Source organism: Sparus aurata, chromosome 22, assembly GCF_900880675.1.
Source record: "Sparus aurata chromosome 22, fSpaAur1.1, whole genome shotgun sequence".
NCBI lineage: Eukaryota > Metazoa > Chordata > Actinopteri > Spariformes > Sparidae > Sparus > Sparus aurata.
The window spans coordinates 13,623,820-13,634,419 of NC_044208.1; the positions used below are offsets into that span (position 1 = coordinate 13,623,820).

The following is a 10,600-nucleotide window of genomic DNA, read 5'->3' on the forward strand; positions in this document are numbered from 1 at the left end:
ATTTAAGCATCTAAATACAAAATGAATGCCTCAGATGGAGGTTTGGACCATGTATACGTGTTACAGACTGGAAACCATATGCAGCAGAAAGTGTGATCGTAGAACACTGCCAACCTCCGGGACATCTTGATATCTTGTCATATCACACTGCTACTTTGGTACAACCCTGGATCATGTTATCAAAGCCACATGACTGTGATGTGATTCTGATGTACCAAGAATCGTCCTTGTCAAAGCTTGGCAAAGGGTTACTTCATCTGAAAAATGTCACTGAAGAAAACAATTTACCCATATTTGAGAGTAGTTGGCACAAAACCTCTCAAAATTTATTCATGGATAGATAGATTCATTTATCAAATAAAGTAGAAAAGTTATTCAATAAAAGTGTCTGTTTTTGTCTTTGTAGTTAATAGAAGTGTTTTGGTCTGTACATTTTAAGTCTTATGTACATTGCTGACCTGTAATTATTTTATTTTTTTATTTTTTTATGTCCTTTGAATCTTCACATGAGAAATGTGTGATCAACAGACTGTTTTCTGTATCGGCCACCTCTGTTTCTACTCCGTCTGCCTCTGTATCACTGCAAGGTCAAGCCACTCCAGCTCTATTGTTTTTCCCCGGGGGAGATTATGGTTTGTTTATTTCGACATTTCCATGGAGAAACACAAAAATGAAGATTAGAGGAATGCAAATAGCACTTGAAGAGGGGAACTTTTCAGGCTTCAGTGTTTCCAAACGCGTCACAGTGGCGCAACTTCAGGGACACCGAGTTCTCCCCAGATCTTTACTTTAAAGTTTTCAAGAAATTTTATTTGATTATTTACAGAAGATAAACAAAAGTGTGGAATAAATAAAAGAAATGGGAAAAACCTGAGTTGGGGATGCTGTGGAAAGCAATATATGCTTTTGTTAATTTTGATATCAATGTTTTGAAAAACACAAATGAGCTTACTACAATCAAGTCAGGTCATGTCACAAGCCGGCAGGAGCTCAAATTGATAAAAACCTGGAACATTTAATCAGAGGACTCAACAACAACACATTTACATAATGGCTTTTGTTTGCCAATGGAAAACATCTTCAACATGTTGCCCAATTTACCAGAGGGAGGGCGATTATTTCAAATACAGGAGTTACCATGCTCCTGGGTGTGATACACCTGCTGCATTTGACAGATGACTCTTCAATAATGAAAAATAACAAACCCTAAATTACCTTTTCATTTGCAGCGCTACTAAAAATAACTCCCTGCTCTGTTAAGGAGGCTTGACAAATAGCAACAGGGAGTCGTGACAGAAACAAATTCAACACGCACCCTGTGTCACACCCTCCGGATCAAAGCGGAAGACTTGACTGCTATTGTGCCGTAAATCCTGTTGATATCCACACAAACATGACCCCCGTGACTCCGGCAGCAGTGAGGCAGGGCCGTAAACCTCCCTGCAGACGTTTCTATTCAGGATTCTGCTGCCGTTGGGGCAGAGCCAGAGCACCATGAAGAGTGATTATTTTGGAGCTATTTCTCAGGAGACCCCCGCAGAGGAAGGTGAAATTGGTGGGACGCCAAAATGGGGCTGTGGAGAGCAGTGCACAGTTGTTTTGTCAGTTCAGGTCACTCAGCAGAAAATATTAGACAAACAGTGAAGAGTGGATTTGTTCACAATGGGGATGATGTGCCAGACTTCTCATCTCGTATTGAAAATTTAACACAGTAAATTAGTTACTTTAAACAATAAATACTGCAATTGGGAAATTAGGAGAAACTTATATGAGTTCTATACATGCAGTTGATTTCCCTCTCCCCCTCCTCCAGCCTGAGCTGGATAAGTCCTTAATAAGTGAGGTTATTTAACAGGATGGGTCTTTGTTTTGTTTGACCCTGATGATCCAGTATACTTTGAACCATATTTCTCTGCCCTACCCTGAGAGCACCAGACAGGCTGTCAACTGCATGTGAAGCGGTTGAAGCACATAAAACTTCTTCCTCCAAATGATGGAAATTGTTGCGTGTGAAACGAATTAGAACAATGGCATGGCTTTAGTGGGTGTATGCCACGGGGTAGCAACCTAACCCTGACAAGAATCTGATGGTTTAGTAAAGTACATCTGTAACTGTTGCCATGTACTAATGCTCACCACATATTTATAACCAAATAACCGCCATTCTTATATCAATGTCCTTGATTACCCGCACGGTCTTTGTTTTTTTCTCTCTCTGTCTTCCTTTTGGGTGTTTTTATAAAATTCTAGAAAAGACGATTAAATGTTGTCTTAAAATTCAATCACCCTGCTCCCACAGACATAAATCCAAATATGCAACACTCAGTTATGGTTTATGTTCAGCGCCAATGACAGCTGGGTTGGCGGATGGGTGTGTCCTGTGAACGGTCACGACATTTTTACCTAACCTTAAGGCAAAGGGTTTTATCATAGTTTATAGCAGCTACGTTAACCTCTTGAGGAGCCGCCATTGTTGTTTTCAAGCGAACAGCTGCTTCTGTCACTGTCTTGTTATGCCTAAACCTCGGCCGCAGAAGCCAGTAGTTCCTCACATGACGCTGATTTGTTCAAATTGCATTTGAGACACAGGCACATCGCTTGAAGTCGGGCTAGATGAATTCGCAAGATCACATAATGTCACAAATCCAGCTGCCTCGTAAGGTGGTGAATGCACAGAAAACAAATTTAAAATCAGGATTTCTTTCTGATTTAAAATCTAATCCAACTGTTGAAAATCTCAGCATGTGAAATATAAAAAAGGGAAATGTGTACCATATGATAGTCACTCTTATGCATGGTATCAGCTCTTTCTCTGCTGGTGTGCTGGTTGTGTGTTTGCCCGCCCAGTAGCACCAGTAGCATTCCCTTTTCAGGAGTTATTACAGTGAGAAAAAAAAAAAAAAGAGTAATCAACCAGGACTGTAGCGTTGGGCTGCAGACATTCCACTGGGCCATTTCCAAGAGTGGGTTGAGTGAGAAAGGTTTGCAAAGTCCGAGTCTGAAAGGTCAAGCAGGCAAAAACAATTACCAAATACATTCTGGTGACGCACTGTCCTTTCGAAAGTCATTAGAGATCATCTGAGGGAAAGACACACTTGGTTTCAATGTGTGAAAAAAAATCTGTTGCTCAAAACCACATCCACACCAGCAGCAATAATGAGTCTCTGATTGGTTGCATTTGTTTCTATGAGAAAGTTCAAAGTCGTGTTAGTGCAGCTCCACCCTGTCGTATTTACTAATGACTTTCCTCAGGAATGTAAGAGAGAGGAACCCAACAAGAGAAAAGAACAACACACTGACAACTTAATAGCACCAGACAAAGACGTTTACTTAGCTTAATGCATGTTTCTCTTGAACAACACTTTGTTTTATAAACCATGATCTCACTGAGGTCAGATGGAATATTTTCTATCACATTTTTTAAATTGCCTGCAGGGCATGCACTTGCAAGTGATTAGTTAAGAAATAATGAAAAAAATCATAACAATGATGATATGCCCAAACTTTTTTCTTCTCGTTCCAAACAAACGTTTGAGGCATAACTTCATCGGGATGAAGGATTTAGCAGAGAAAAGGATAACCAAATATACAAATATATAAATACACATAATATGTGTTCACAATGTAAATCAAGGAAAAACTGGGATCTATTTAGATAAGAAGAAATCTGTTCGGGGCAAACACGAGGTCTCACATCACTGGTATCTATCCTAGTCTTTTAACCCAGACATGCAGATGTTTCACAGAAAAAAAATACCATAGCTTTTAAAACTTGAGGAGCAAGCAAGAAAAAATGAAGTCTGATTGAAAAGGCCCAGCTTGGGTAATAGATCCATGAGTTTGAAAGCTCATCAGATACCAGGATTTAACGACCCTGGAAGTAATTCTAATTCAATGATTTTCATCTCCGTCTGAGTGACTTTAAAGTAAACAGTACAAAAATAAATATCATGTAATTTTCCAGGAATGCACACGTGCACAAATTTGTCTAACCAGATTACACACTGAATCTGTTAGAGTGTGTGGTGTTTGGTAGGATCCAAAAGCGGACACCGAGCAAGGGAGTAGGGTACAGGAACAAGATTTTTTAATACTTCACAAGTGGTGAAGGTGGAGAGTAACTGTCGGATAGGAGGGAGGAGGAGAGGTCACTCACTGTGGCACTGGTGGGTAGTGTGGCATGTGGAGGCTCAGGTAAGCTCAGGGTGAGGGTGTTGGCTGTAGAGGTGCTGAGAGCTGGGTTGCTGGGTTGCTGGGTGCGGAGCCACCCGTAGCCGAGAAAGCAGGTGATTGCACGTCGAACTGACAAAATCATCTGGCAGCAGGTAGTGTGAAGACCAGGGCATTTCAGCAGGCGCTGATTGCCAACCTGCTACAGGTGTGTGTGTGTGTGTGTGTGTGTGTAGGTGTGTGTGTGTGTGTGTGTGTGTGTGTGTGTGCGTGCGTCAGCAACTCTGGTGAGAGAATGCTCCACCAAGCCTCTCAGTGCACCTCTGCAAGCACAACAGACAACGAAAACACAGAAACACAAAAATCCACCACAGCACTTGACAGGCTGTAACAGTATTGTACTGGTGTTGCTGAGCATAGTTCAATCTAATAACCACTGGCACAGTGTACTTGGCTTTGGTTGGCACCCCCACTAAGCCATTGTAGTGGTTTCATTGACATAATTGAGAAGGTGTTGTTATTGGAGACTGATTTGAATCTGTGTACAGTCTAACCAGTGCCTTTATTGGTTTTCTGACCCATTGAAATGTTTGTTTGTGTAAAAAGATTTTGGGGGGAAAAGCAGCTTGAAAAGCTGAAACATACCAGTCCAGAAAAGCATTCATGTCAGCAAACCTTAAATTCATATTTTCCAAACTCGTCCACTGAGTGGGAGGAGGATCCTCTGAGTCTGGTAAACAAATGAAACCATCCAAAACAAAAGACACGACAGACCATTCTCCTCTGACAAGCATTTACCCACATCCCCACTTTCCTCTGTCATTAGTCAGTAGTCTGTCCTAGGTATTTGCATAAAGCTTCTGAGTATGCATAATAGTTTATATAAAATGTAAATTTTTGTTCGCCAATTAAGTTATGTTTTAAGCCATGTACATTTGATTGTGTTTGTTTGCAGGAATACACAGAAACTCCTGAACGGATTACCTGGAAACTTGTATGGAGGATGGGTTTTATCCCAGAATAGACAGCGGGGTGAATCCAGGAATTGCAAGATAGGGCGCTCAAATTTTTGTCAATTTCTCCAAGAAATAATGCATGGATCTTGGTGAAAAAAAAAAATCAAGCATATTTAGTGAGTACAATTTGATGCGGATCCTAGTTTTAGTGACATGGACTGTTGTGACTTTGTGGAGGTATACTCTCTACCAAGTGCCATTGTAGTTTGTTTTGTTGGACATTTTCAAGCTGTATATTAGTCTGTTTAACTAGCCTACTTAAAGAACAATTAATGGCCTTACACATATAGTATATATAGGGATAGAACACCACCCATTAAAACAGGATTTTTATGAAATTCTATTTGTGAAGATTACTGTTATTGGTCTGTCGGCATCAGATAATTAGTATCATTAACTGTATAATAAGAAACCAAAGTATACCAGTATGCAATCCTTATAAATTGTCTTAATGACATAGTTTTGAAAACTAGAACAGCAAAATAATATTCCTGATTTTCAGTGTCCCCATTTGGCCAAAGAGGTCCTGGGTGCACACACTGAACGCCACGGAGACAGATGGTGTTGTTTGTGCTTCACACGAGAGGTCACAGCACCGCTTGTAGCCCTTTCAAGACTGTCGAGCCACAGAGAGTTGACAAAAAACAAAAAGGATTTCAATTATAGTCTTCACACATTTTTAAAATAATTTTTTTGCTGATAGGTAATTTATAAGACTTATGGCTTTTTAAGAGATTAATTTTGAAGACTCAGCATGTCCAAACTGCTGTCACATTAGTGCCTTACGGTCAGGTGAGCACATGTAAAAACAGACTGTGAACAGAAACATCCACTTTGGTGTCACAACATATCCTCAGGAGGGCTCGTAGAAGATGAAAGTAAGTTGTCAGCTTGCTTGACATGTTCTCAGTGACCCAGATATGTTAAAGACCTTACAACTGGGCGAATTACAACAACTCTATAGTTTGAGATAGTTCACTCACGTGCTCAGGAAGGAACATTAATGTCAAGAATGAATATCGCCTGAAGGTTAGGGGTTCTTCCTTTACGCCAGAGAGGGAAGTGTTTAAAATCTCAAAATTAATAATCAGAATAACAGGGTTGACATTGTAAATCATCCCTGTCATCTCAGATTGATGAGATCCCATGTCATATTGTTGGAATTTCTTCATTTTTTTTCAATTAATTTAGTATGTTTTCATCTATGAAAGGTGAAAAATGCTTTCAGACTGTTTATTTTGTCTGATCAACAATCTAAAATGAAGATATTCAATTGCCAATAATAAAATTAGGTAAGTAGTCAAAGTAGTCAATTGTCACATTTGAAAAGCTGGACAAACAGTGACTGTCTTATAAATCAAGTCTTACCAAAATGTTTTTATGTTAAGAAGACTTGACAAAAACTGCTCTAAACACTGAAACAGATGAGCATAGTGAGTATCAGTGAGAACTCAAATGGAATTTCCACGTCAAACTCAAACTACAAAATAATCCTTGATTCAAGACAAGGTCGGACTGTGTACATGTCAACATCTCAACCTACCCCTGTGAGTTTGTGTCCTCATTCTCTGAGGTCACGACCCCGAAATGGCCTTGTGTTACCCTGAAGTCCGCCCCACTTCCTCCCTGTATCCTCGGCAACCTCATCAACAGAGCCGCTGATACGAGTCTGGATTCTATCACGTCTGACTGAAGAGGGGAACTCAATGAGATATTTTGGGACTCATTTATCACATTTGCCTGAAAATATTTAGGCTATTACGATGGAAAAAATGTGACACTTTGCCAGAATAAGCAGCTGTTTATTTAGATACATGATTTAAAGAGAAGTTACAGTTAAGCATTCCCAGTTGACGAAGTATGTGAGTGGTCAATTATACAACCAGCTTAATGTTTCCTGTTGGGTTTTTTTTTATACAAACACTGTCCCACCAAGCTAAACTTGAAGATGTGGGATCAAACTTATCTGAACTATGATTTAGTTAGAGATAAACATCGATGAGTGATGTGGTTGAAAGTTTGAGAAAAAGCTTTAACATAGATAGGATTGTTGGTAACACTTTAAGGTACACAAAAACACTAACTAATGATTGCATAATTAGTATTCTATGAGTTTATAGGGTAACTAGTCTGCATGGAGTCTCACTTTACTTGAAGGCATACACAAGAGACAAATGATTAAGTAATCAGTACTTAATGAGTCAATTGATCTCCCACTTTACTTGAAGGTGCGCAAAAAGAGTAACTAATGATTAAGTAATCGGTAATGACTGAGTCTACTGGGTAACTACTCACTATGGTGTCTCACTTTACTTGAAGATATAAAGGTTAAAGTTAGAGCAAGGCTAAGGGTTAGACATGTAATGGTTATGATTAGAGTTAGGGTGAGGCGCAAGAAAATTAATCTAAAGCAACATTATGTAAAATTGGCATTTTGTGCAATTTGCCGCCGACCACAACTTTTGAGTGCAGCACCACTGTCGAGGTCTATAACAATTAACTATGAACAATACTCATTACATAATAACAATTTATGGGTTGAAAACTTGTATCCTAAGTGGCTGAGACAGAGACACTTTTCACCCTATTACAAGATGCTGTACAATTGAAATTATATTGAAGCTGTTATTTGAAGATAAAATTACATAATGTTGCTTGAAGTCTATGTTATGTCACCAAAAGTAATAAAAATGTGTAGGAATGTGAAATCCGGCCACATCCAATATAATGTGTATATAAAACATTATATTAAAAACACTATATAAAATGGTAAGGGGAACCTGAATGATCACTTAGCCATCGTTTAGTTGTGGCATTAAAAGAACCTGAAGTAACACCCGACTCCCAACACAAGCCACAGTTGTAACTCTGGAAGTCACGGAGTGAAGTGATTTCAAAAACTGACTCACCAGTGAGAGGAGAAACTTCCTTTTCTTCAAAGCTGAGCATTTATTCATGACCTCAAGCTGTTTCCATACACTGCAGAGGCATTTTGACAATCTACTACTCATAATCCGTAGGCAATTTGGTGACTTCAGTAAGCTTACAAGCCCTTAAATTGACAGGTTGTGTCCAGCTTTCTCAAATGGTTATGGGAGTCTTCAGATTAATCCTTTCACCTTAAACCTGGATGTAAGCCAACATAACAGTTTTTGTTCGATTTTCAATGTTTTCACAGATGTGAAACAGAATAGCCTCTTCCAATGTCTGTCAAAATCTTTAAAAGTGACTTTACAGAGCCCTGCTTTTCATTTTTGCACCTGAATAGGTCTAGTCAGGCCAAAAAAAACAACTTTAGAAACAGGTCGCCTATATCGAGCATTTTTAAATGTTAAATCCGGAGGTTAAAATAGCAAACACGGAACTACAAATGGGGAAGTTTTAAGTAAGCACTTCAATGAATGTCTGCGTGACAGACATTTTAACATCTGTTTTGTCAAACGGATTTAGTAAACAAAGGATTTCTCCCCCTGAGACCGAACACACTGCAAGGTTCTCAGCGTCAGAAACCCGCCTCACATAAGCCTTTAGTCAAGACATTAGACTGCAGAACATGTACACATACCCTCAAATGTCCCACTGACAACATGAAGTAACACGACAGTCAGGATGTTGCCTGCAGCTAGCAGACATCCACATATTGAATGGAGGGTGACAGTTTGCACTTGTGTTGACAAGTATAAATGAGTGACCATATAAATCTTGTTTGGAATTGAATTAAACTTATATGTCATGTAAATACGTTTTGATTTCATCTCTTGTTGGACATACATTACTCAACATTCACTTCAACCCGAATAATTTTCATCATCGCATTATAGGAGGTAAAAAGAATACACTTGTAAAAATGAGTTAATGTTGTACCAGCTAGGGGTTAGACAATAACACAATATCTGAATTGAATTCCCAGAAAATGTACTGTATTACAATTTGTGTTGTATTGATATTACAACTAAACAAATTCAGATTTGTTAAATGATAATATATCGTGTGAATTTCATTAAATCTACAACAAGGAACTTTGATATTTTGTTGATTTAGGAGGCTCCTGTGGACAAAAATGGTAGTGTTTCCATCCTCAGAATAACTTAATATAATGCTGGATACAAAAATCTCCTCCAGCTTCTTTTTAACTGGACAATGTACAACTGACTGTAACTTTGCCTGGTAAAATGTAAACACAGGCTCTTCCAATCGGCACAGGATCTTGATTGAAGGCAATGAGATCAACTAAATAAGTAGTAGTTTGCCCTATCATTGATGGTCTTGTTTGCTTATGTAGGTCACACAGTGGCATCACTATTAGACTGAGGCTGTTTAATAACCAGCTAAAAACTCCTGGCTGAAGTTTTGAACTGACAAACATCTGACCTGTGATGTTCCCCACAGCTCCTGTCCCGGCCGCCTGTTTTTCTGTATATATTGTACATGCTGCCATTGAGACATATCATACATGAACACAAAATTCAGCATCATTGCTATGCAGATGACATGCAGATACTGTATATGTCCCATGTCCCATGTCTGTTCAACTTTAATCAAAACATTTTGGCTTCCTGTCCAGAAATGTAAATCCTACAGCAAGGAACCTGTATGTAATATTTGCCAGTGACCCTTAATCTGAGAAACAAGTTAGGAAGTTGATTCACTCTTGTTTCTATATCTCAAAAATACGTTCTTAGATTTTTGCAATTCTTTGTATTCAGGGTTAAGCCCTAAAGCAATCTTAAGCTTTCAGCTAGTACAAAACTAAGCTGCTTTTAATACTAAACGGCAAGAACATTACTATTATGACTTAGCCTCTCTTCACTGGTTACTTAAAATTAATGATGAATGGGCTTTTGCAGTCCTTCCTGGCGATCGAAGGAGGCAGAATCTTTTTTTTTTAATCATTCTATGAATAAAGTTTGTTATCATTGTTATAATGTTATGACTCAGACTGTCCTCACAAGCATTTAAAGTAGCTTTAGTCATTTGTTTAAATTCCTGAAATGGCCTATGTTTACTGACACAGACATAGTAGTTTGGATTATAACCCTTGGCGGTCAGGACCCAAATAACTACACGAACACAAATAGTTTGTGACTTTTCACATCCAATTTCCCAAATGTTAGTAGGTTTTTGGAGGACTTTAATGTCTTTACAACGAGTTGCTCCTGAGTGAGCAGGTGTTAAGAGGATTCATTGAACCGTCAGTCGTTCACTCATGCACTAAATTGTTACTGAAAGATGTCTCACTCAGACGTTCTTAGCCTGTTGGCTGTGACCCTCGGGGGGAGGTTGTATGAAAGTCAGAGGAAAGGTTGGCAAAGAGTTATGTTAGAAATTACAAAAGTTAGGACTAATAGTGCGTCACAGATGTGTTAATCAGAAGTCATTTTTCAAGGGAGTTACAATCACGAAGATGATGGTAG

At 38.9% G+C, this 10,600-nt stretch overlaps 1 long non-coding RNA gene across 1 annotated transcript; it reads right to left on the minus strand.

Annotated features, from left to right (window-relative positions):
- Nucleotides 1-849: 849 nt before the first annotated feature.
- LOC115574600 (uncharacterized) lies at nt 850-4,304 on the minus strand. The gene is made up of 3 exons (XR_003982519.1): nt 4,157-4,304; nt 2,773-2,998; nt 850-1,574 (listed from the first exon to the last, which is right to left on the minus strand). It is a non-coding gene; the product is annotated as an uncharacterized LOC115574600 (long non-coding RNA).
- Between the last annotated feature and the right edge of the window lie 6,296 nt (nt 4,305-10,600).